Source organism: Culex quinquefasciatus, chromosome 2 (assembly GCF_015732765.1).
Source record: "Culex quinquefasciatus strain JHB chromosome 2, VPISU_Cqui_1.0_pri_paternal, whole genome shotgun sequence".
NCBI lineage: Eukaryota > Metazoa > Arthropoda > Insecta > Diptera > Culicidae > Culex > Culex quinquefasciatus.
In genome coordinates this window covers 148,936,201-148,959,615 of record NC_051862.1, presented here as the reverse complement: position 1 = coordinate 148,959,615, position 23,415 = coordinate 148,936,201, and the positions used below count along the sequence as shown (strand labels likewise).

General features: G+C 36.2%; 1 protein-coding gene across 6 annotated transcripts in view; it reads left to right on the top strand.

The window, feature by feature from the left end:
- The window catches only part of LOC6038927, a 200,808-nt gene that overhangs the window by 8,682 nt on the left and 168,711 nt on the right, over window positions 1-23,415 (top strand). For all 6 annotated transcript variants that reach the window (XM_038253088.1, XM_038253089.1, XM_038253093.1 and 3 more), the window contains exon 2: window positions 4,374-4,941. The gene's annotated coding sequence lies outside the window, so the exon portion shown is untranslated. The remainder of the gene's footprint in view (window positions 1-4,373; window positions 4,942-23,415) is intronic.

Here is a 23,415-nt window from a genome sequence, read left to right as displayed (position 1 = left end):
GAACCTTCCGCATACCCCGAGCAGAGGGAAATAACTAGGGAATAACATTTTTTGATATTTAAAAATAATAGGCCAATAACATTTTATGTTATTTATAACAAGATTTGTTATTCGTCGCTATGATTTTTTTGTTATTGGATTGTTATTGTAATAACAGACTAATAACATTTTAAGTTATTCTTCGAACAAATATTTGTTATTATTTTTTGTTATTTTAATAACTAATCCGATCATCCCAATAACAGTTGGCGGTATTCTTCCATAACAAAAAATGTTATTCCCAAGTTGTTTTGGCTTTCAACCAACATCAGACCAAAAACAAATTTTGTTATGATAACATAAACTGTTATTAAACCCTTATGATAAAATGGATTTTTCAAGAAGAGGCCATAACAATTTCTGTATTTTAACAAATACTTTTAAAATTGGTATTTTAAATACTTTTAAAATTGGTATTTTAAAAGTATTTGTTATTGAAATGACAAGAATTTAGTTATTACCGTCTGATCGGGACAAAGCGAACAGCATAACCATTCAGTCACGCCTACCCCTGAATCAAAATAACTTGTAAATGGTCTAAAAACCTTTATTTTTGACTTGTTTTTAAAAGAGATGGATTCTTTTAATTAGAAATAATTTTCATAGAAAGGACAAAACATTTCACAAAAGTGTCTTCGAGAATCAAACCAATAGTGTTTGAGAAACCTCGGGTTATCCTCCTACAATCCAACTCCTCCTCTAGGCGGGCTGCGGTCTAAAAAAAATGCCAAAAATATTTTTTTCTAGGTATTTTGAAATAAGTTAAATGAAAATGGTCCTATTCTACAGCATAAAATATGAAAAACACGCAAAAAAATTTAAAAAGTGACTGTAAAAACATGCAAACTTATTAGTGAAAAGATAATTATAGGAGGTGGCAGAATAAATCAGACATCCATCAGAAACAAACATAATTAAAACAAAGAAATGCAAAAAAAAAAATAAAAATGAAACAAGGAAAACATAAAACAAAAGAAGCAAAGTTTTTCGCAGAACAAAGTGACAAATGATTTGGGACAAAATGAACAGGGACCATCCATAAACCACGTGGACACTTTTTTGATAATCTCGAACCCCCCCCCTCCCCCCTCGTGGACAATTGTCCATACAAAAAAAAATCTTTTTTGTATGGAGCGTGGACAATCGCCATACCCCCCCCCCTCCCTAAAGTGTCCACGTGGTTTATGGATAGTCCCACACGGGAAAAATACAAATTTCGAAAAACATTGCATTAGAGACTAGTTAGATGACACCTAGAAAAAGACATGTTTCACAAATTTGAACTGTATTCTAGAAATCAGCTGAACAGATCACCTTAAAAATAGCTGAAAATGTTTAATGAAACCTCTTTTATTTTGCAAAGGACTGAACATTTTTCAAAAAAAAAAAAAAAAAAGAAAAAACCCTTATAATGCCTAAAACTTGAAAAATGGTGCAATTTATCTTGTCAATTCATTTCCGATGGCAAATTTGCTTTTGCATTTGAAAATGGGTTTTAAATTTATGTTAACAATATTTGTTTTTTTTTCAAACATGTCCATTATTTTAAAATTTATTTCTCCACGGTAGCACATTTTGCACCATCTTAAGCCACGAGTAAAAAAATGCCTTTTTCAAGTCTCTTTGAAAATATATAAAAAAAAACGAAAATTAAAAAGATTCAAGTATTCTGAGGGTTGAACTGCAGATTAAAATTTAGATTTTCTTATTTTTAGTCCAAGATAAGGCTTGTACAAATATTTTTAAAAGTTTTTGCTGTCAAAATCGGCTCCAAAAATCAGGGAGCAAAAATATGTTATCAAAAAACTTCGAAATTTCAATGGAAATTAAAGTACAATCAGCTTACATCAATTTAAAATGCATTCCCCTGTTTAAAATCACAAATTTTTGATAATTGACGATGCACAATACTGCAAAAAGTTTTTTTTTCGCTAAAATGTTTGTTTTCGTCAAATTTGACATTGTTTTCAAAATTAATCATTGCAAAACAACTGACCTAGTGTAAAATCCATTTTTATAAAAAATGCTAGATTAACTCTGAATGAGGTATTTTTATATTTTCGAAATTCTTTTAATGAAAATGGTAATGGTTGTAATTTTCCACCGCTAACAGCTTTAAAAGCGGGCAAAGTGATAAAATTTGTTCAAGGAACCTTTTTTCAGAAAACCCTTCAAGAATAAAGTTTCGTTCATACGAAAAATTAAGACGTAAAACGTACAAAAAGTCTTTAAAGATCATCCAATGTGAAATTTCCCGAGGAGTCAGAAAAATTCAAAATTTAGACCACAAATGCTGTATTGTACGCCTATTGGAAAAATCTAACGGTATTGAATTTTGTTGTAGAAAAATCATCTTATTATGAGAAAAACTTCTTTGATTGTAGAGCACATATTTTCCAATTTTCGGGTTTGGTTAGGCTGATACAAAATTTATTTAAAGTTTTTGCCGGGCCGAAAAATCAGGGGGCAAAAAATTTATTTTTAAACTTAATAATTTCAATGAAAATTTAAGTGCAATCACTTGAAATCAATTAAAAATGCATTTCCCTGCGTTTAGAATCACTTTTAAAATGTTTGGGTCAAATCTTTTAAATTTTTGAAAGTTTTCGATGCAATTATTTTCGCAAAATTTTTGTTTTCGAAATTTTTTACAATTTTTGAAAACTAATAATTGCAAAACAACTGCCTCTGCTCTAAAGCACTTTTTGAGTTCAAATATTGAAACTATGGCTTGTTTATATTTTTTTTATTTTTTTAAATTTTTTTCGACTTCACTGAGAGTCGAGGGACAAAGACTTTGAAAAATATTTGCATTAGCTTTAGGTTAGGTATTTTTTAAATCTCTGAATTTTGAATACACATTTGGAACTACTAAAGAATTTCCAAGTGCTACAAGAGGACTGAATTATCATTTTTTTAAGAATATGCGAGATAAACAATATTTAAAATAATTTTACCAGTAATTACTCTGCTATTTACTCTTCTAACGATAGATGAAAAATCACAACCATAGCCAAAAAGCTTTCAAATGACTTAAAATATCAAAACGTCTTCCTTCCCATCAAATATAAAGCAAAAATCCTTCACCCACCGACCTCACACAGGGTCCCCTCCTTCGTTAAAGAGTAGAAGCACAGACAAACAGACGTAAATCATTGAACAAATTTAACGAAAATCCATCAATCACAAAAAAAATGGAAAAAGGTTAGCTAGTAGCTCGATCTGGTGGCCAATACTAGCATTAAGCATCACTGTATATGAGAATTGGTTAGTGTGTGAGTGAACGCGGTCACTCTTGTTGTAGTGAGAGGAGGGAGATTTGTTCACTAACATTTACATTTGTTTACCAACATGTGAGAAGAATGCAAGAAGTTCAAATTCTTAACTCACGCAAACGGTCCACGTCCGCGTCCGATTGCGGCCATGCACTAGGTAAATCTTGCCGAGGAAACATTCGTGTAGGCTGCAGAGGTTGATGGAAAGATGCACCAGTTTGAGGGTGGTTTGGGTATTACTGCGCTGTTTGTGAACAATGCCCACAAATTGGCCATGAGTTTAAATAATAAATTTCTTGGCGTGAGGTTAAGCTACCTTCTCGGCAAGCAATTTAGTCCACTTGCAAGCAACCAAATAATCGTATGAGACCAGGTTGACCTTGTTGTCGACGGTCTATACTTACATCTTCAACCTTATCAGTGGCCAGTTTCTGCCATCCAGCTTCCGCGTCATTCACGAAGGCCGGATTTGAGGACCACGACGGAGTAAAGATTCTCGCGGTCTCTTGCGTCCTCGAAGTCGGCCGGGTCGCGCCACTGCCATCGCTGGACACCGCGTCATTCCGGCGTCTCTTCTTCTAACGGTTCGGCCGGGAAGGTTTGAGGATTATCTAAATGCTCAACAGACCATTCAGCGGAATCCACACCCGGAGGCGGGTCCGGATCCAAAAATTCCACCGACCAATCTTCTCCAAACTGGTCCATCATCACACTCAAGTAGCAGCAGAAAAAAAAAACAAAACTTTTGGCACGCTAGCTTAAACGTCATTTGAAAGTGTGCCTTGATTGCAGCGCCATCCTATTCTGGTGAATAATCCGAGAACTAAATTTAAATTCAAATCAGCCGTTATATTCCTGATTGATGGAATTAAAAAGAGATTTACGTCTGTTTGTCTGTGGTAGAAGTGACCCACTTTGGCGCCAATTTTTGCTGCTCCTAATATGCTGCTGGACTCTCCAAACGCAAACATACCAACACTCTGGGAAGACTATGTCGATTGCGTTCAAGCCTGTGCTGATGCAGAGTACTCATGTTGGCCTTTTCTTCACTCTTTGCAGGTTTTGTTTTTGGGCAAGCTGGGCTAATCAACAGAAATAACATCAACATTAGAAGAAGGGATCCCGAGCAAAAGCGAAAAAGTGAGTCAAAAGTGAGTGTGCATTTGTGTGGGTCGAATAACACAGTGAAGTTGAAGGTTTAAGTAAACGCGGTTGGGAAAGAGGAGAAGAAAAGTTAAAAAGCTGAAGAAAGAAGAAGAAGCGACAATCAACAGTAAACCAAAAGTTTAGTGGCGAAAAAAAAAACCGAATAAAATAGGGGCACTCGCCATAAATACAACATATAAAAAATAGTGAAGAGCAGAGTGCAGAAAAGAAAAAAAAACATAGCGCCGCCACCAACCAAAATCGCTAAAGTCCAATTCCTAAGTTGAAAAAAAAGTGGTAAAGTGGAGAAGTGAAGAGAAGCGAAGAGAGCTTTCACACAGGTGAAGAATTGGATATTGTGAATCGACGTCGTTTTTTTTTCGCTTCATACCTGCTGGCTTCCCCATTAAGGTATCCGTCAGAGGAAGAGACCGTCGTCAACGGATGCCGCCGCCGCCGCCGTGTGCCGCAACGGCTAACTGTAAGTACAAAATACCGAAAATTGGTCTTGTGCCGCCGCCACAGCCACCGTGGCTTTGGGGTTTTCTTTCCAGATGGTTCAGCGATGAAATTGTTTATCTTTATTATGCGAAATGGAAATATTTTGATGTTTATCTTTTCATAAAGGTTTAATTTAGAATTAACATTTCATAACAGATATAACAATATTTTTTTCATCGTGGAAATTTCAAGACCTTTTCAAAAACTGAACGAGCTTTTCCATTTTTATTTTTTTTTCAAGAAAGCGACAAATTTCAACATTCCCTCGCGCGGTGCTTTGGAGTGTATTCGTTTCATTAGGGCTTGACACTTTGCGCGCCTAATTAAATTAGCAATGAAGAATGATAACCTCTTCCTTCGTAGCGGACCACTTTTTGTCCGTTGGATAAATAATTGTTCGAGGTGATGGCCACCACCCGAAGTTTTGAGAAGGACCCGAATGCAACGACGACGCCTGGAGTCCGTCACCGAGTTTGAGATAATTGGGTAATTGTGTGCGAGCGATTAATTATCATTTTATTCGCGGCTCAGGATTGTTATTGTTTTTTAATGATTTTTTTTTGAAATGTTATCAAATTTAAAATTAAGTTCACTGCAGATTTTGTTTGATTTAAATTGAATTTAGATGATTTTTTGATCATCTTCACAAAACTGTTCCAGAATTTGCTATTTGTGTTTCATAAACTGTTCTTACACTTACAAATCCCTCCCCACCTCCCCCGTTGATCGTGAGGAGTCGACCAAAAGGACAAATGAGTGGTGATGTGTCATTCGGCACATTCCTGACGCATTTATTTTCCTTATCGGCGCCAACCTAGTTATTGCGAGCATTATGCTCGGCTAGAGTACGGTCAACCAAGCTAAGCTAAGCTAAATCGAATACTTTTTTTTTCTGTGTGATATTAGTAGTTGATGCAACAAGTTGCAAAAAGAAGATTTTTTCAGCCCGAGTCTTTCATTTATCCAACTAGGTTAGCCGAGATGGATACATACGACGATAGCTGAAACGTTGCTTGCAACATTTTTTGCAATTGAGCAATTCTCTACGCAATCGGTCTTTTTTTAGAATTTTAGGTTTTGATTTTTTAATTCGACTGAAACTTTTTTGTTGCCTTCGGTATGCCCATAGAAGCCATTTTGCATCATTAGGTTGTCCATTTTCCATACAAATTTGGCAGCTGTCCATACAAAAATGATGCATGAAAAATCAAAAATCTGTATCTTTTGAAGAAATTTTTTGATCGATTTGGTGTCTTCAGCAAAGTGGTAGGCATGGATATGGACTACACTGACAAAATTGATACACGGTAAAAAAAAATTGGTGATTTTTAATTTAACTTTTTGTTACTAAAACTTGATTTGCAAAAATACTTTTTTTATTTTTTTTTTATTTTTTGATATGGAGCAATTCCTGCTCAAATCAGGAATTTTCCTGGTACTTTTGTTCCCGACCCTCTCCGATTTCAATGAAACTTTTTAGACATGTTATCCTAGGCCTATATAAGCCATTTTCGTGTATATGGAGCCAATAGTACTCGAAAATAACATTTGAGAAGGGCGTAAGGTATTTATTTTTTTTTTGTATTTTGCAATTTAAAAATTACTGGCGTCGTATAAAAAAGTGGTCAAAGATAAACTTGTAGGAAATTGGACGGGCTTTCTGAAAAAAATACACTGAAACAAAAATACACGCCACTTCTATGAGATTTTTCGATTTTTAAGTCTAAAATTGAAAGGTGTTGTCACGATTTTTTTCGTTTAAAATTTTGGAGGAAATAGCCTAAGATGTTACCAAAAAACTGACGAAAAATGCAGGATGGTATGTCCCTCCTAAAAAAATACAAAAATCATTTACTAAAACTGATTTTTTGAAAAGTGGTCTAAACGTCAAAATTTTCAAAAACCCATAGTGGGAATCGATTCCCCAGACAATTTTATATAAAAGTCTCCATATTGACCATTGCACAGTGTTCGGAATGGCAAAAATAAGTGGAATAAATTGATAACTCCTTTATTTGACGTCCTAGCCAAATGGTGTCTTCGGAAGAGTTGTTGTACTTGATATGGGCTATCTTTTGAAGTTATTGACATACAGGGTGACGACCTTCCAGGGTGTCAACCAAAAACTAACTTTGTTGGATGACGTTGTAGGGCTTTGGTGTCTTCGGCAAAGTTGTAGAGGAGAAAATTTCATGAATGTTTGTTGAAGGCACTAAATTTGTAGCTCTTAATCTACTCGAAATATACGCCATTTTTGCAAAAATGGTCCAAAAAAGCACTTTTTTGGTGATAACTCAAAATGTTAGCATTTTAGTGGCCTACTATGTTCTGAAGAGTTGTTTATGACATGAAATTACACATCTTTGCCGAAGACAGCAAAATGTTTTGAGCCTTTATTGAAGAGTTATAACCATTTTTATGTGATTTTGAGCCTATTTTCAAGTTGCTATGTTTTCAAAATGGCGCATTTTGGCGCAAAACCGAACAATGCATCTGAAAGTACACACTTTCAACTACATTTCCTGAAAGTATCTCCGTGTCTATCCGTGTCTATTTTTTGATATCTCGATTTGAATTTGACGGTTTTTAATCAATTTATTCATATTTTAAAGCGGAATCTTATTGAAAACGTGGTAATAATCGGTAAATTGATCGATTTTTATGGAAAATACATTGTTTATTCCTAAAATTATGGCACACATTCTAAAATTATGAATAAAAACATGTTTAGCCAAAAAATAATATAAATAAAAATTTTAATTAATTGTTCGTATTTAAAATTAAATATTTCCTTTAATATTAAGTCAGTTTAGAAAGGTTGTCGTATTTTTTCATAGATAAAGTATTTTCCATAAAAAATGATCAATTTACCCTTCAATTCACCGATTTTCAACTCGTATTCAATATGATTTCGATTAACATTTATAAATAGATTGATTAAAAACCGTCAAATTCAAATCGAGATATCAAAAATAGACACGGATAGACACGGAGATATTTTCAGGAAATGTAGTTGAAAGTGTGTACTTTCAGGTGCATTGTTCGGTTTTGCGCCAAAATGCGCCATTTTGAAAACATAGCAACTTGAAAATAGGCTCAAAATCACATAAAAATGGTTATAACTCTTCAATAAAGGCTCAAAACATTTTGCTGTCTTCGGCAAAGATGTGTAATTTCATGTCATAAACAACTCTTCAGAACATAGTAGGCCACTAAAATGCTAACATTTTGAGTTATCACCAAAAAAGTGCTTTTTTGGACCATTTTTGCAAAAATGGCGTATATTTCGAGTAGATTAAGAGCTACAAATTTAGTGCCTTCAACAAACATTCATGAAATTTTCTCTCTACAACTTTGCCGAAGACACCAAAGCCCTACAACGTCATCCAACAAAGTTAGTTTTTGGTTGACACCCTGGAAGGTCGTCACCCTGTATGTCAATAACTTCAAAAGATAGCCCTTATCAAGTACAACAACTCTTCCGAAGACACCATTTGGCTAGGACGTCAAATAAAGGAGTTATCAATTTATTCCACTTAATTTTGCCATTCCGAACACTGTGCATTGTCCTATGTCCAATCCTTGGGAAGATACAGCGGTTTTTAAAAATGATGAAAAAATGGGTTTCTTGATGGTTTTTGGCAATTTCTATATGACAGACTTGGTTTTTCAGTCTCGTAAATATTTTTACCGGAAAGCTCGTCCAATTTCCCATTAGTTTGCCTGTGACAGCTTTTGATTTGACTCGTTTTGATATTTACGTAAGCTAATTTACTATCCAGGTTTCTACCACACTGGAAAAAATATTCCCTTTTCAGTTATTGACAATGTAATTTAGCTTATATCTGTAAGCCCTTACATCCAATCGAAATGCTGTCACAGGCAAACTTATGGGAAATTGGACGAGCTTTCTGGTTAAAATATTTACGAGACTGAAAAACCAAGTCTGTCATATAGAAATTGCCAAAAACCATATAAAAACCCATTTTTTCATCATTTTTATTTTTAAAACCGATGTATCTTCCCAAGGATTGGACATAGGACAATGGTCAATATGGAGACATTTATGTAAAATTGTCTGGGGAATCGATTCCCACTATGGGTTTTTGAAAATTTTGACTTTTAGACCACTTTTCAAAAAAACAGTTTTAGTAAATGATTTTTGTATTTTTTTAGGAGAGACATACCATCCTGCATTTTTCGTCAGTCTTTTAGTAACATCTTAGGATATTTCCTCAAAAATTTTGAACGAAAAAAATCGTGACAACACCTTTAAAATTAAGTTTTAGACTTAAAAATCGAAAAATCTCATAGAAGTGGCGTGTATTTTTGTTTCAGTGTATTTTTTTCAGAAAGCCCGTCCAATTTCCTACAAGTTTATATTTGACCACTTTTTATACGATGCAACGGCTTCGAAATACAGTAATTTTTAAATTGCAAAATACAAAAAAAAATTAAATACCTTGCGCCTTTCTCAAATGTTATTTTCCAGTACTATTGGCTCCATATACACAAAAATGGCTTATATAGGCTTAGGATAACCTTTCTAAAAAGTTTCATTGAAATCGGAGAGGGTCGGGTACAAAAGTACCAGAAAAATTCCTGATTTGAGCTGGAATTGCTCTATGTTTTAGAGGACATAAAATGCCAACTTTTCAGAAATTTCCAGGTGGTTCAAAAAATCTTTGACAGGGTTATGAATTTTTGAATCAATACTGATTTTTCAAAAAATCAGGAGAGGCAACGTTAGCCCGTTACAGTACGGTTTGGATGCTGTTTTGCTGGTAGATAATTCAGGTTTATTAAGTGTAGTTGCGCATTTCGTGTGTCTAGGTGGTGTTTTTTTTTAAAGTGTTGGTTGTTGGTGTGCCGAGGAAAAAGAAGATTTACGGATTTTCTTCGAAATTTTCGGGTTTTTTCAAGGAAAAATGTGGTTTGAGTGCCTGCTTCTTCTTTGTATTGTTCGTTTCAGAATCGGTTTGGTTTGCGTGTGACGGCTGTCATCGTGAAAAGGAGGCTGACTTCGCGCTCGGCAAAGGGGGGAAGCGAAACACGCCGTTGTTTTGACGTCTTCCGAGGTGATGCGATGTAAACATAAACAAAACGAGGTTCGAAAATTTCAATTAAAATACTCATTGGTGCACGACGAACTCTGCCAATTGAGTGGTGTTTTAAGAATTTTAGGTTTACGTTTCAAATTGATTTGCTTTATGTGGCTTTGCGTTCGATTGAAGTGGTTTGACGATGACACAAAACGTCAACTCAATCGTGTTGGTTGTGAGTGCTAAAATAGGTGTGCAGTGAGGGGGGATTGTGCTGGTTTTAAGTACTGTGGAGGGATGCGGCCAACTGCCGCATGAAGAGAGGCAGCTTCCTTCTAGGTTCTTATGTTAGCGGCTGCATATGTTTGTGCGGAAACGAGACCGGGAGCGGTGGCAGCCCTGTGATTGCTAAAAGTGTTAAGTGATAAGAGGAGGACAACGTTCAACGCTCGTCTGTTGCCCGGAGAGTAGGATACAACATTAACCTAGCAAGGCGGGCAACTGCGTAGCATGCTGAGAGTGATGCTGGGCTTGGCGACACCGGACAACAATGAGCATTTTTTGGTGGACTCCGGTGAGCACGTTCTATGTTGTTTTATGTATGAAAATGTGTGTGTGTGTGTGTGTGTGTGTGTGTGTGTGTGTGTGTGTGTGTGTGTGTGTGTGTGTGTGTGTGTGTGTGTGTGTGTGTGTGTGTGTGTGTAAAAAAAAAATATGGCGTAAAACATAACAATCGAGTCGAATGTGGTCAGCGGGGCCACGCGATTGCTCTGACGGAATGATGGTGATTTTAGCGTTTTTTTTTTGCTAGTAGTGATGAAATCAGTCTTTCCTTTATCACCGTGAATCGGAAAGCACGTCGCCGGTTGAGTTCGTCGAGGTTTTTGTGTTTTAATAATATAGTAATTACATTACAAACATGCACGGCCAAGAGGAGTTAATAAGGGTAGCAAATAGTTATTTTTTTAATGTTATTAGGTAAATCGAATTGGAGTAACAACGCGTCGCGTCGCTAGTTGCTTTTCTTGCTTGGAGTGTATTTCCCAAAAACCATCCCATGGAGATTTTCCCTTATCCCCTTAGAAAAGTGAAGCAGAATCCGATTTGCGATGTCGTTCCGTCGGGTCGCAGGATTTTTCGCGTTCGTCGTCGGTGTGCAACAACAAAAAAACTTATCATGCCTTTTCAGCTCGATAAACATCGTAACTCGTCGTTCGCTTCGTTAATCAGTACCTCGCTAACCATCAATCATTTAAAACTCGTAAAAAATCTCAATTTAAAAAGTTACACTGTTTAATCCTTAATTCTATAATTATAAATGATTTTGGTTCTATCTTTCCACAGTCGGCTGTCTAAGATTAAACCATTTAATTTAAAATTTAACAACCGATAAACGGGAAATGTCTCATCCGCAGCATCCGATTGTTTGCCTTGAGAATAAGATATAATACCTTTCAACAAACACTATGATTTTGGGTCGCATCATCATCTTCTATGATGAATCCTGACCAAATACCCTACCCTACTAACAAATTTTCAGGTTTCTGGCGCTTGTGGGGTGTAAGCACAGAGTAAATCAGCTGCCCTAGTAGCAACCTGCGCTAACTAACATTCCCGTCCCTTAAACTCGAGGTCTACAAACTGACATGGCGGGCGCCGTTGGTGGCCAATGACTGTTACCTATTCACAACTGATCTAGTTTTGGCAATCATGGTGTTTTATCTTTTCAGCGCATTCATACATGCTGTTGATAAGGGAAACACCATTAGATTGTTGAAGCCTATGGTCATTAGTGCTGAAAGGATATTACGGTTCTGTTCAGCAACGGAGGGGCAACCATGGGTGATCTCTCATGCTCATGCTCATGCATGCTCAATACTGATTTTTCAAAAAATCAGTCGCAGTTTTTATTTTTTTAAATTAGTTCACATGTTTGCCCACTTTTGAAAAATATCTTTTTGAAAAGCTGAGAAAATTCTCTATATTTTGCATTTTTTGAACTTTGTTGATACGACGCTTAGTTGGTGAGATATTGCCATGCAATTGTTTAAAAACAGGAAAATTGATGTTTTCTAAGTCTCACCCAAACAACCCACTATTTTTTAATGTCGATATCTCAGCAATTAATGATCCGATTTACAATGTTAAAATATGAAACATTCGTGAAATTTCGAAAAAAATATTTTCGAAATTTTTAAAACAAGACAAACATTTCAAAAGGGCGTAATATTGAATGTTGAAATATAGATAATATTCTCAGCTTTTAAATAATATTTTTTTCAAAAGTGGGCAAACATGTGCACTAATTTAAAAAAAATAAAAACTCCGACTATTTTCAAAAAAGTCACCTAAAAATGGATTTAACTTGAAAACAGTGGACTTAATCAAAATTTGACTGAAGTACTTTTTGATTGCAAATTTGATTTGACATCGAAAAATGAAGTTGAAATATTTTTGCGACCAATAATTTCTGAAATGTTGGCAAGTTTTAGTGACAAAAAGTTAAATAAACAATCACCAAATTTGTTTTACCGTGTATCATTTTTTTCAGTGTAGTCCATATCCATACCGACAACTTTGCCGTAGACACCAAATCGATCAAAAAATTCCTTCAAAAGATACAGCTTTTTGAATTTTCATGCATCATTTTTGTATGGACAGCCTCCATATTTGTATGGACAATTATATGGACAAACTAATGATGCAAAATGGCTTCTTTGGGCATACCGAAAAAAAATAAAAAAAATACAAAAAAATCGAATGACCGAAATCTGAGAGAACTGCTCAATTCCGAAAAACGCTTGAATGGAATTTATGTCAAACATTCATGTGTTTAGTAAATTCACCGTTTAATATAAAAAAAATAATTGAAAAATGTTACCTTTAGATACCAGTGTTGAAAAGTTCAACTTTTCAGCACCCATTACAGTGCTGAAAAGCACTGGTATTGAAAGGTTTTAATTTTCCATTCTGTTACTTTTGGTAGGGAAAAGTAGGCCGTTTCGTTTCTCCAGAAGGTCAGAAAAAGTTGACAGTTTCACCAAGAGTATTTCCCTTCTCTCTGGTTTCACAGCGGGATTGCAAAAATGTAGTTTTTAAATTCTGTAGCGTAGCTATTTTTTTCTTGTATTTCTTGAATTACGAAACGGTATACTTTCATCGCCAACATAACAGTTTTGAGTGAGCATCCATTTGAGTGCTGAATAGTTTATCTTTTTAAACATATATCGAAAAGGAATAATGGAATAATAAATTTGTTGTTTATGCAACAAGTTGCAAAAAAAAGAAATTTTCAGCACATTTATGCAACGAGGTTCACCGAGTGCTGAAAAAAATTAAGTTTTGCAACGAGTTCCATACAACATTTTTTGCAATTTCGAAAAACACCCATTGAGTGAAATTTAAGGCAAATTTTCATGTATTTTGTCAATAAATCGTTTAAATCAAAAAAAATTGAAAAGTGTTACTTTTCGAAACAAGTGCTAAAAAGTTCAACTTTTCAGCACCCATTTGAGTGCTGAAAAGTAGAACTTTTCAGCATTTATTTTGAAAAGTGTTGCTATTCGATTCTGTTATTTTTGGTATAGAAAAGTAGGCTATTTCATCGTTCAAGAATGACAGGAAAAGTGAGTAGTTTCACAACGGAATTGCAAAAAAAATAGTTTTCAATACTGTTTTGGTGATGAATTGCTCTAATTTTAAAACTTCCTACATTCCCTGACCCCGCACATTGCAGAAAACGATTCCCAAGACACAAGCAACTGCAGCAGAAAAGCCGCACAAGATTTAATTACAAACGGGACAAACAAGTCATGTGCTAGCTGTCTCCAGAGTCTTGAGCCGTCGTCCTCAAGCTCGGTCGAAATTCGATTTCAAATCGTAAAACAATTTCTCCCGCTCTAGCCGTGTCCGTGCCCTGGGACGTGACTGGATTTTTATCGCGGCCAGCTTCCCGCAGTTGAGCTATTTTTGCCCATGCGACGACAACAACGACACACAGAAAAAGTGGATCAAGTTCATGCGGCGGCGGCGGCGGCCAACTTTGCGCGACCAAGTCCCGCGAGCTCATTATCAGAAATGGTCCTTAAGTGAAAGTACAACTTCGACGTAGACGATGATATCTGTTTAGAATAGCCAATTTCCAGAAGGGAAAACAAAGTTTGAAGTTTTTTTTTATCGTTTTGTGTGTTTATTTTTCGTTTTAGTCCTGCAAATTTGCTTTTGTCAGAATGAGCCTTAATTTCGTCCGTGCCTCTTATCGGTTCCTTTGAATCGGCAATCTTGTTTGCTTACACTCGTAATCTGTGAGAGTGAGGAAACATAACAACATTATGACATCCGAGAACCTTATGGTGGCCGTTGTGTTGCCTCAACACTCAAGAATGTTGTTTTTTGCATATTTTGGGAAGGTTCAAATTAATATGTTTGAGTAGGATTTCAAAAATAAAAATAAATCTACTTTCAAGCTCAAACAAAACTGCTCAATTTTAATTACCCTGAATTTCAAGAAACGTTTTCCACTACAGATCACCGACGACAATGGCCATAGCCATCTTTGACCGGCCAACGGCCTTGCCTTGACACCGTGGCCAATGCTGCGAAATTCCGCCGGATCATGGCGGCGTGCAATTTAATTTTCTTTGGCTTCCCGGTCCAGATTAGACTTGCGTGGCTACCGCTCTGAAGGAGTTCGAAACCGAAACCAACCGGCTAACCAACCTTAAGCTCCCGTCATCCGTCATCACGCAGGACAGAACGCAAAAGTCCCAGACGAGTCTGGATCTGTGGAGAGGTGTTGATGAGATGGGAAGATTCAGGCGCAATTATGCGTTGCCTCAGAACGCGATGATGCGGTCACATTTGTATGATTTCTGAGACGAAAAATTAGTTTCGGACTTGAAATGTTCTTTCAACGATTCGTTTTTGGCGACTCAGACCTGGTGACGGCCGGTGTCTAATTGGCTGTTGCCCCCACGGGGTTCAGCGATCTCTGGTTTAAAAACGTTCTTGATGAACGTTGAAAATGTGAAACCTTCTGTAACTTTTCTACATGATCTCCAATCAATTTGCGACCTTCGACCAACTTGTTCTCCAGATCACCAGCAAGTTTTATCGGATGAGCTTTTCACGTTAAACTTCATGACCCAGGAGAGCCCATTAACTTTTCACAACCCACTATCCGAGGTCCCACAAGCCCATAAATCCCGTTGAACGTTCAAGATTGTCCCGGTAAGACCCCCGGTAATCGTGATGTTTCTCACCTACATAAAACCCTCAAGATACGCTGTAAAGTTTCATCATCAGCCGCTAGAACAAAAGTTAAGCTCGGTAGCTCGGGATTATCTCATCCAAAAAGGTGCAACACTGTAACTAAACAGTCACACGAAAACGGTGGCAGCGAGCCAAACTTTTAGTGGCTCGTAAAAACCCCTTTTTCCCGCTAAACCTTGTAGGTACCTTGTTGGTTAAGATCTTTAGGCACGGTGGGTGAAAGTTGCGTTTAAAAGCAAAAAAAAAACAGAATTGTTATGTTACATTCAATAAATAATGACCAATTAACAATTAACAATTAACAATTAACAATTAACAATTAACAATTAACAATTAACAATTAACAATTAACAATTAACAATTAACAATTAACAATTAACAATTAACAATTAACAATTAACAATTAACAATTAACAATTAACAATTAACAATTAACAATTAACAATTAACAATTAACAATTAACAATTAACAATTAACAATTAACAATTAACAATTAACAATTAACAATTAACAATTAACAATTAACAATTAACAATTAACAATTAAAATCAAAAACTCTTTTTCACTGTCCTTCACCAAAGATCTAATCGACGCTCCAAACTCGAGCTCTTAAAAACTAGCCGGCTCGTCGTCACATGAGAATGGGAACACCTTCATCGCACCTCACATTTCAGCCAACGTTACCTTTTTGTTTACCGTTTCGTGTCTCTTTCTCTTGCACGGGATGTCATTGAAACAACAACAACAACAAAAAAAAAAGAAGCAAAACATAAACAACAACATACCCACCCCAAACGATCCGTTGTGCAAAAGGTTACCTTTTGAGGGCAAAATAGCGAGAAACCCCCTTTCGAAACTGGAAGGGTGACAATAATAATCTTTGTAACACTTTGAATTGAATTTATGTTTTTTTTCTGGTTAGTTGGTAAATAAAAAGGAATTTTATTCGATTTGTTAATCACCCTTCAGTTGGATATTAGGTCAAAGTTCCTTACAGCTGGACATTAGGTTAAAGTACCTTACAGTTGTAAATAAGGTCAAAGTTCCTTAAAATTGTATTTCAGGTCGAAGTACTTTACAGTTGGACATTAGGTCAAAGTACCTTACAGTTGGATATTAGGTCAAAGTACCTTTCAGTTGAATTATTTGAGGCAGATTTAACACTTATGTCATTCGCTGCCTGCCTTTCAGTTGGACATTAGGTCAAAGTGCCTTTCAGTTGGACTTAAGTTAAAAGTACCTTACAGTTGGACAGTAGGGCAAAGTTTCATACAATTGGACATTGGGTCAAAGTGTCTTACAGTAGGACATTAGGTCAAAGTTCCTTAAAATTGGACTTAAGGTCAAAGTACTTTACAGTTCTAATGTCCAACTGTAAAGTACTGTAAAGTTTCATACAATTGGACATTAGGTCAAAGTTCCTTACAGTTGGAAATTAGGTCAATTGATAGATTGACATGCGGAGTGCCTAAGTATTGGTCATTAGAGGAATATACCTAACTGTTGGACATAAGGTTAAAACATTCTAGTTGAATAACCTAGAATTGGACATAAGAGTAATGTAACCTAAATTTGAACATTTGCATCTTGACAAATGGAGTAGGTTGAGGTCACTCGAAGAGTTCACCCTGGTAACTGAATCTTTCAATCCAAATTCATCCATTACACTACCACGATCGCAAGGGTTCGCCATTGCAGGCATCGAAGTACCCCCTCGAGCATGTAACCTAGAGCGGCGGAGACCTCTCTCCGTCTGTTCACAAACTCAGCTCGGCACGAACTACGATAGAGATCAATCCGTGTGATGTCAGCGAGCTGTAGTGAGTGGCCGCTACAAACAAGCTCGACAATCTCCGTCGTAAAAATAAAAACAAACCCCCTTCCCGGGTTTCCGCTGCTACCACGCAAGAAAGCTTCGAACGCCAAATAAGGCAAAACTTACATGCAGGCAGGGCCTACGGAGACATTGAGGTCACCGAAGCTGGGTCAACTTTGTTAGATTTGCTGAATCCCGATGAGTGTTGGTAAACAACGGAATTGAGATTTTTGTAAAATTAATTGGAAAATTATTAGGTAGATCTGGCAACCATTTCGGAAACTTTTTGTTTTTTTTGCAACTTTAAAACTTTTATAATCTTTACGATAAATCACTAAAATTGATAAACTGGCAGCACTGTCATAAGATAATAAATTCAGATGTAAACGTCATCCTGAACCACCTTTTTGTACATAATTGAATTGTTTTTTGAATTATTTGTGAAGTTTTACGATTTGGCAACCTTGCCATTAACCATTTTTTTACTTTTTAATGTGATAGTTTGAATTTCAGTTACGACTTTATCAAAACTAGCAAAAACAGTGTTGCCAATTTGTTACCTACTGCTCAAATGATCATCGACCACCCCTTCAAGATCATGTCAGCGCGTCACACACTCACTCGAGGGGCCATCCAGAAACCACGAAATGAGATCATGACGCAAGCTCAGCTGTTGATCGTTTAGTGCGCGAGGTCACCACACCGCACTCATGTTTTTCAAAAGGTCGTAACCGATGGCTGTGATTGGCAACATGATGACCGTGCGAAAGTCCAGCGATCCAAAATGTGAACGCAAAAAAAACCAACAGTAAATTGGTTACGTTTTGTTTTGGTTTTTTTTTCGAGGGCCTTTTATTCATGGCGGCGATGAGGTCATGAAGAGATGTCACGTCGGCGTGGTGAAGGGAAAAGTTTGGGAAAATAGTTGGATTTTTGCCTTCCTCACTGAGGTAAGGCTATAATCCTGCTCTAAAAATGAACTTTCTATTAAAAGCTCCTAGACCCACCTTCATGTATACATATCTACTAAGAATCGAAAACTGAACAAATGTATGTGTGTGTGTATGTGTGTGTGTATGTGTGTGTGTATGTGTGTGTGTATGTGTGTGTGTATGTATGTATGTGACCAAAATTCTCACTGAGTTTTCTCAGCACTGGCTGAACCGATTTTGATCGAACCAGTTGCATTCAACTTGGTTTAGGGTCCCATACATCGCTATTGAATTGTTTGAAGTTTCGATAAGTAGTTCAAAAGTTATGTATAAAAATTTATTTTCACATATATCCGGATCTCAATTATATGCATGTAAACGATGTCCGGATCCATCATCCGACCCATCGTTGATTAGGTAATTGAAAGGCCTTTCCAATGAGTCCAAGACATTGAAGATCTGGCAACCCTGTCTCGAGTTATGACCACTTAAGTGATATTTATGTACTTTTTTGAAGCCGGATCTCACTTAAATGTATGTAAACTATGTCCGGATCCATCATCCGACCCATAGTTGGTTAGGTGATTGAAAGGCCTTTCCAATGATTCCAAAACATTGAAGATCTGGGAACCCTGTCTCGAGTTATGACCACTTAAGTGATATTTATGTACTTTTTTTGAAGCCGGATCTCACTTAAATGTATGTAAACTATGTCCGGATCCATCATCCGACCCATCGTTGGTAAGTTAATTGAAAGGCCTTTCCAATGAGTCCAAAACATTGAAGATCTGGCAACCCTGTCTCGAGTTATGACCACTTAAGTGATATTTATGTACTTTTTTTGAAGCCGGATCTCACTTAAATGTATGTAAACTATGTCCGGATACATCATCCGACCCATCGTTGGTTAGTTAATTGAAAGGCCTTTCCAATGAGTCCAAAACATTGAAGATCTGGCAACCCTGTCTCGAGTTATGACCACTTAAGTGATATATTTGTACTTTTTTGAAGCCGGATCTCACTTAAATGCATGTAAACTATGTCTGGATCCATCATCCGACCCATCGTTGGTTATGTAATTGAAAGGCCTTTCCAATGAGTCCAAGACATTGAAGATCTGGCAACCCTGTCTCGAGTTATGATCACTTAAGTGATATATATGTACTTTTTTGAAGCCGGATCTCACTGAAATGTATGTAAACTATGTCTGGATCCATCATCCGACCCATCGTTGGTTATGTAATTGAAAGGCCTTTCCAATGAGTCCAAAACATTGAAGATCTGGCAACCCTGTCTCGAGTTATGACCACTTAAGTGATATATTTGTACTTTTTTGAAGCCGGATCTCACTTAAATGCATGTAAACTATGTCTGGATCCATCATCCGACCCATCGTTGGTTATGTAATTGAAAGGCCTTTCCAATGAGTCCAAGACATTGAAGATCTGGCAACCCTGTCTCGAGTTATGATCACTTAAGTGATATATATGTACTTTTTTGAAGCCGGATCTCACTGAAATGTATGTAAACTATGCCCGGATCCATCATTCGACCCATCGTTGGTTAGGTAATTGAAAGGCCTTTCCAATGAGTCCAAATCATTGAAGATCTGGGAACCCTGTCTCGAGTTATGACCACTTAAGTGATATTTATGTACTTTTTTGAAGCCGGATCTCACTTAAATGTATGTAAACTATGTCCGGATCCATCATCCGACCCATCGTTGGTTAGGTAATTGAAAGGCCTTTCCAATGAGTCCAAGACATTGAAGATCTGGGAACCCTGTCTCGAGTTATGACCACTTAAGTGATATTTATGTACTTTTTTGAAGCCGGATCTCACTTAAATGTATGTAAACTATATCCAGATCCATCATACGACCCATCGTTAGTTAGTTAATTGAAAGGCCTTTCAAAAGAGTCCAAAACATTGAAGATCTGGCAACCCTGTCTCGCGTTATGACCACATAAGTTATACATTTATCTTTTTTTCTGGATCTAAAAAAATGATGAAACCACTCATATACCCATTTTTGGTAAAAAGTGAGGAAGGCATCAACCACATAGGTGGATTAAGTTAGTTTTTTATACCGTCCGGGACATGCTGGGAAATGGTTGGCTAGTTCTGAGCCGCGTCGTGGGGAATTGGACTTTTGCTAGTAGTTTCATTTGGCTAATTTGCGTCGTAAATGTGACATGAAAACTAATGAGATTCCGTGGGCAGAGGCGAGAAATAACGTTCTGGAGAGGAGACAACACTTGTTGTGGCAAATTTTGTTTACACCATTCAAGACAATTTATTCGTGGGAATTAAGATAAGAAAAAGTGTTCTTAATTAGCTGTACTAATGAAGAAAAGTTGTGGTCAAACGCAAATGAATGAGATTTGGTGAATTCAATAATTTCGTGGTGAGTTTTTATTATTCAAATTGACCGTTAATTTGTTGGTGATGTAGTTGGTCTGTGCCATCTCAACTACTTGACTTTTAAAGTTCGAGGAATTATTGCAGATTTTTATGAAAAAATCTTTTTGGCAGCACTGTAAATATAACCTTTCCATCAACTGAGGAATTCATCATCAAAAGATTCTTTTAAATCCCACAAAATTAACACATTTTCAAAGCAGAAGATAAGCTGTATTGATTTTTCGACTGTCACTGTCGCTCTCACACAAACACACTCATCCTCTCCTCCAACAAAAGCCCCGTTTCGTGCCGTAAGCAAGAGTCACGTTTTTATGGCGTTGAACCATTTACAGCTTTTGTTGTTACCATTATAGCCCCACGTGTGCGAGTGTGTGTTCGTGTGTGATCATTCCCATTACAATTCGGCTCGTTCTTTTTTTCTCAAACATTCTCTCAATGTCACACACTTTTTTAAGCTTCATTCAGTTAAGCCACTGCTGACACATTACCATCCGTGTGCCGCTGTCGGAATATTGGTTTGGAGAGTGCGAGCATGTGTGCGAGGATGAAAAACTTTTTTCAACAGTAGCGGCAATAGTACTTTCCATTATCATAATGCTACCCAGGGGCTGAATTGTGAACTGCTGCGGCGTTGACGACGTGTGTGTGTGTGTGCGTACTATTCGCGGTTTAACCTTTTTTCATGGTGCGAAATTTGATGATGATGGTCAGGTGTTTTTTGGGGAGGGTTTGGGAAACTTAGATTATGCCGATGTAATTAGAGTTGAATTTAAAGAATATTTGTGGATCCATTTAATTTAATTGTGTAGATTTCGAATTAATATTATGGGTAATTCTCGACCAACTTTTTCAAAACTTTTTTTCGTAAAATCGCGATAACTCGTGATGTTTATAAGCAAACCCCTTATGTCTATACATCAAAATTTTTGTACACGCAGAAAAATGTTTTGTAGAATCAGCCTGTACGAGGTTTGAATCAACAAAATTTTTGTTGAATATAATCAACGCCGATTTTGCGTTGAAACAAACCTTGATTTTCTCAATTCAACAAAATTCTTTTGTTGTTTTGAAAAAGTTGCTTTGACGTTTAGCGTTGAGTCAACAAAAATCATGATTTTCAAATCAACAAAACGTTTTGTTGATTCAAATATGCCTTATTTTTCTGCGTGTAGAACATTGTTACACTCTAAAAAATAACCCTGCAAAGTTAGAAGAATCACGAAATTTAAAAATGAAAAATGTTGTTCTAAATGAAAAAATGACCCTTCTGGGTCAATGTAGATTCGAAAAGAACATTAAATTTTCCATAAAATGACATGTTCCAAAATTTTTAACAGTCGAGTAACGGAAAATGGGAGAATTTTTAAAAAAATTTAGTGTTTTTTTCGATGAAAAATACGTTTTTTCGGAATTCTGAGTACGCCATCAAATCGGGCGTCTAATTTTACATAAAAGTCCCTTTGACACCAAATTTCTATCTCATCACCGTTTCAGGCTGCAAATTATTGAAAAACACCTCTTTTTTCGCATGTTCAAAAATGGAAGGGGTCGTACCGCACCTCCGTCACGAGATATCAAAAAATGGACCTCGGAATCGTGATCAGGGACAAAAGTTACCCCTTAGGACAAAGTTTCACGCAAATCGAAGATGGGTCGGGGCAACTGCTGTGTGAGTTGGCGGAGAATTACCCATGAACATTTGACTTATAATTCCACTCAAAGGGTGTTTTTTGGAAATGCAAAAAATGTTGTATGGAACTCGTTGCAAAAGTTGATCATTTCAGCACTTGTCATTTTTATCCAACTCGGTGAACCTCGTTGGATAAACGTATGACTTGTGCTGAAAAAATCTTCTTTTTGCAACTTGTGGCATAAACTACTATTTTGCAATTCCGGATGATTTTTTTGTGTAGTTGTAAGTCCATGGCCATGTATTTAGTCAATCCACAGTTTAAAATATTGTTTTAAAGTATTACTTTTCAAAACAAAAGCTGAAAGGTTCAACTGGTGGGAAGAAAAAAACTTTAAATAAAATTTATTTCAGCTTTATTACTCCTAAAATGCTAACCACGATTTGAAATGAAAAGTTTAATTTAGATTTTTGAATAAAAGTTCGGGAGGCAGAACAAATTACATTTTAGAACTATAACTAAATTAGATTTCGATTTGTTAAATCAAAATTGAAACATTAAAAAAACATGTGTTTTTCGTGATCAAAGACATTTGTCTCAAACTTAAAAATCGTTTTTTTTTATTGATTTTGAAAAAAAAGCCGCAAAATCAAATGAACTCGGGAAAATGTTGCACAAAAATGCTTCTGAATTGTGCGAAATGTTGAAAATTTTGAAAACTGATTTTTTTCAAGTTAGCCAGATTTATATCCGCTTTAGGAAAAAGTTTATCGCAGATTTTCGATAAAATTTTTATTTGATCACAAATTATTTGGATTTCAAGTGAAATTTACCGAAAAATCTGGCAAGAATCACAAAAACTTTTAGTTGTTCTTGTAACCTTTTAATTTTAATAAAAAAAAATATCGTAATTGTCATAGACTTAGTATCAAAACAATTTGTAATTTTCGGATTATTTCTCAAAAGGCTTACAACTGGCGTTTAATAAACAAAGCCGTTTTTCAACCGGTTCTCGCTCAATTTGAGAATCATCAATTTTAAAAATTCTTTGAATTTTTCTTCTGCACGTCCTTTAAAATTTCTTAATTTAGGCTTTATGAAAATTTGATTTGCTCAAAAAAAAAAAAAAATCAGATTATTGTCGGAAGAGGCGATGGCTTTACGACGTATTGCAAACTAACCAGAAATTTAATGTTTAGGATCTATATAATTTTCATTAGTTTCTGCTGTGTTTTTATTTTTAGGAAAAAAATACTCAAAAAAGATAGTATTCCAATTAAGCATAAGCATAAGCATAGGTGCCCACCCGCAGTTGCTACTCCGTTATTGACCAGGAC